Genomic DNA, 3,962 nt, shown 5'->3' on the forward strand with positions numbered 1-3,962 from the left:
AGCTGGAAGTGGCGCTGTGGCTCAAGTGGTAGAGCGCTAGCCTTGAGCTGAAGAGCTGAGGGACAGCGCCCAGGCCCAGAGTTCAGGCCCCACAACCGACAAAAAATAAATAAATAAAAATGCAATCTTTAGCCAGGCACCGGTAGCTCACACCTGTAATCCTAATTACTCAGGGGACTGAGATCTAAGGGTCACAGTTCAAAGCCAGCCTGGGCAGGAAAGTCCAGGAGACTCTTATTTCCAATTAACCACTAGAAAACTGGAAGTAGAGCTGTGGCTCAAGTGGTAGAATGACAGCCTTGAGCAGAAAAGCTCAGGGACAGCGCCCTGGCCCTGAGTTCAAGTCCCACAGCTGAAAAAAAAAATGAGGTCTTATTGAAATTGAGTTTGGCTTTCTTCTCTACGCAGCCATGTCTTCAAGGCTATCCGTGCTGTGTCCTAGTGAAAGTGAGGATTTCATTACTTTTTACGGCTGAATAATATTCCATTGTATGTATTTCCTACAAGTTTTTAATCCATTCGTTGTTTGAGGAGGTGGGGTTGATTTTTATCTCTTGGTAGCTGTGGGCAGCGCTGCTTTCAAAGTATGTGCACGTGTGTGTTTGAGAGCATGTTTTCAATCCTTTTGGGTCTATTCCTAGGAGTGAAAACCTGGGTGAGGTGCTAATTTTGTGATTAAGTTTTTGAGAAATGACCAAGGTATCTTCCACAGCTGCTGAAGCATTTTACATCTCTCCCAGCTGTGCAGAAGTGCCCCGTTCCTCCACACACGCACCCGTCCTCATTTTGTACTTAAAAACAAACAAATCCCAATCACCGGTCAGCCAGGTGCCGGTGGCTCACACCTGATAATCATAGCTACTCAGGAGGCTGTGATCTGAGGATTGTGGTTTGAAGCCGGGGTGAGCAGACAGATCCTGGAGATTCTTATCTTCAATTAACCAACAAAAAGCTGGAAGTAAAGGCATGGGTTAAATGGTAGAATGCCAGCTGTGAGCGATAAAAGGCAAGTGAGAGCTAGCAGCCCTGAGTTCAAGCCCTAGTACCGGCACAAAAAATAAAATAAATGAATAAATAAGAACCCAATAGCCAGCCAAAACGAGGAAGAGTAATGGTTTGCTGGCCTCAAACTGTGATCCTCCTGATTCGGAACGTGGGTGTCCGCCATTCCGTCATTGTGGTGCTTTCCTACCTCAATACATGAAACAAACGGATGGGAAGCAAATCACACCCTAACCACACCCTAACCACACCCTCATCCGAAGTGTGAGTGCTGACCAGGCTCACAGGGCAAGCAGAAGGCAGCCTCCAACTAGGAGAGTCAAGAAACAGGGGCCCCATGGGGCTGGGAAGGTGGCTCAGTGGTGGGAAGGTGGCTCAGTGGTAGAGCGCTTGCCTTGCATGCCTGAGGCCCTGGGTTCAATTCCTCAGCACCACATAAGCAAAAAGAAACAAGCCGGAAGTAGCACTGTGGCTCAAGTGGTAGAGCGCTAGCCGCTAGCCTTGAGCTGAGGGACTGCGCCCAGGCAAAGAGTTCAGCCCATGACCAACAAATATATATATATATATATATATATATATATGTATATATATGTGTATATACATATATACTATAATCATTTCTGCATAATTTGTCTTTATTGCATCTGAACAGATGTAGAGTTTTCTCATCTGTAAAATTAAGTGCTTGAACAGAAAAATGTTTTATCTCTAGCAAGTTTTACTGTGTTGATTCTTGTGACTAAGTCATATGCTCTTTTTTTATAAATAAGATAAAAACTAAAGGTGTCATTATGGGTTTTTAAAACTTTTTAACCCATACAGAACCTTAAAGATACTTTACATAAACAAGCCAGCCATTTTAAAAACAGCCAGCCTGATTAAAAACAGGCTAACAACATCTGAACAGAGCACATTATAAAATCTGATTTTATATGAAATCTCTTAAAGTTGACATATTTTCTCCTTTAATTGTGCTAAATTTATTTCAAACCAAAAGTTCTGTTCTCAAAATTAATCATTTCCCCCCCATATTAAAAACACATACCATACCATCATCTTATATAGGTTTCATTTTTTAAAATTATTTATTTAAAGATGTTCATGGTTATACTAAACTAGCGATCTTTTAAAATTCTTTTGACATTCTCTAATGTTTGAACTATGTTCCTTCAATTCTGTAACTGCATTTGCAGAGGTAAAAATTGTCAAAACAATGCTAGTCTAATGATAAGACAAATTCCCTCACTTTAATAAATATTTCCATTTTAAGTGAAATCTTTAAGTATCTTTAAATATTACCTAAGAAATGACATTTCATATTCCTTTTCTCTGATAGTTTATAAAGACAAGAAATACTCTAAACCGTTAATGCTGTTTATCCCTGGGTGGTGGTTATTACACGCCATGTTTTTTATTGGTTTCCTCCCCCCCAAAAAAATCATTATTCCCTTGGTAACCAAATATTATTTTAAAATTAAATTTTAGATAACTTATAGAGTTTGAGACATCAGCAGAGTTCACTTACAGGAGATTTGTTAAATGGTTTTTCCTTTTGATAAATGGCTGCTTTAACAAGAGAATGATTTGATCAGGTGTCTACTGGGCTGGATGATGATTTAAAAAAAAGAGCTTTATTTTCAAGGCCCTTCTTTCACTTAAGCTTTTGAGAAAATCCAAGTAAATTTGAACTTAACTGCAGTGAACCATGCAGTATTAAACTTTTTGAATGGTCAGAATAACACCTTTCATTTCAATTATTAGCTGGATGGCAAAAGATTCAGGTCTACCAACGTTTTCAGAGACTTCTTAGTATTCCCCTTTTGTCATTATTTCAGGACAATTCCAATTAGAAAGAAACGCAATTGTAAACAGTTTCTATTTCAAGCCCACAAAAACCAGTATTGGGATGAAAGGCAAAGCCTTGACCTTTCTATTTTAGACTTACATCTGGGTAGCAAGCCATCTGCTTTCCCTCCACTTCCTACCCCATCTGCTTAATGGACTGAAAATACTGCACCTAATTGCAATTTTATCAAGCCAGCCTGACTTTTCCACTTTAACCAATTATGATCCTGCTTTTCACCTGAAGGCTCACTTGGCCAAAATGAGACTTCTCCTTCCCACCTCCCTCCATTAGGAGCAGCCAAATGCCTCTGAAGACACTAAGGCTACCCGTGGTGTCTTAAACCATCTATCTACAGAGCTCTCCACTTTCAACCCCTAGCGCCTTGATGGAAAACATCTATACTCCAGTCTCTCTGCTCATCCGGATCTGCGGGTCCGGTATTGGCATTGCTGCGGTTACGCAGGAGGCACCTCACAGCTCAGTCTAGAAAGAAGTCGCGGCGGTCTGTGCCGCTAAACAACCGGGGAGCCAGCCCGGGAAAGCCAGACAGGGGGTGGGAGGAAAAACCTCCGGAAAGAAAGGTGTTGCAAAGAAGGGGGGGCGGGGAGTGGGGGGAAGCTCAAGACTGGGAGGAAAGACCTTCCTTTCCGAGGCAGGGTGTGTGAAGTGAAGCAAGAAGCCGGCGGCCGATGTGCAAGAAGGGGGAAAGGGAAGGAGGGGTCGGAGGCCGGCGGGAGGGCCGGGTGGGAGGCCGGCGCAGGGACGCAGGGCGGCCGTGGGCAGCGCACAAGCCCCCCGCCCGAGTCCGAGCAGCGGGGGCGCTTTCCGCAGCACTAGGTGCGGGAGTGAGAAGCGTGAAAAAGATCACAGTCGGGGGGATTTTGTCTTTGAAGGGCGGCGGTGGGGGGGGGCGGGCAGCGGGGAGCTTCGTCCGAGGCCGGCGCCACCAGGACCGCGGGCCCACCCCTGGCCGGGCCCCGCTACTTAACTATTTGTAGAGCTGCTGCAGGCACAGGTCCAGGCTCTCGCCCTCCACCTCCTCGCGGGTGATGCGCTCCGACAGCGGCCGCGGGAGCGGGGGAAGCGGCGGCAGCTGGGGCTGCGGCGGCGGCGG

General features: G+C 45.0%; 1 protein-coding gene across 1 annotated transcript in view; it reads right to left on the minus strand.

Moving 5' to 3' along the window:
• Ppm1e (protein phosphatase, Mg2+/Mn2+ dependent, 1E) overlaps positions 1–3,956 on the minus strand; it is a 150,233-nt gene extending 146,277 nt beyond the window's left edge. The window contains exon 1 of the mRNA XM_013013265.1: positions 3,838–3,956. The gene's annotated coding sequence lies outside the window, so the exon portion shown is untranslated. The remainder of the gene's footprint in view (positions 1–3,837) is intronic.
• Between the last annotated feature and the right edge of the window lie 6 nt (positions 3,957–3,962).

Source organism: Dipodomys ordii, unplaced genomic scaffold, assembly GCF_000151885.1.
Source record: "Dipodomys ordii isolate 6190 unplaced genomic scaffold, Dord_2.0 Scaffold19, whole genome shotgun sequence".
NCBI lineage: Eukaryota > Metazoa > Chordata > Mammalia > Rodentia > Heteromyidae > Dipodomys > Dipodomys ordii.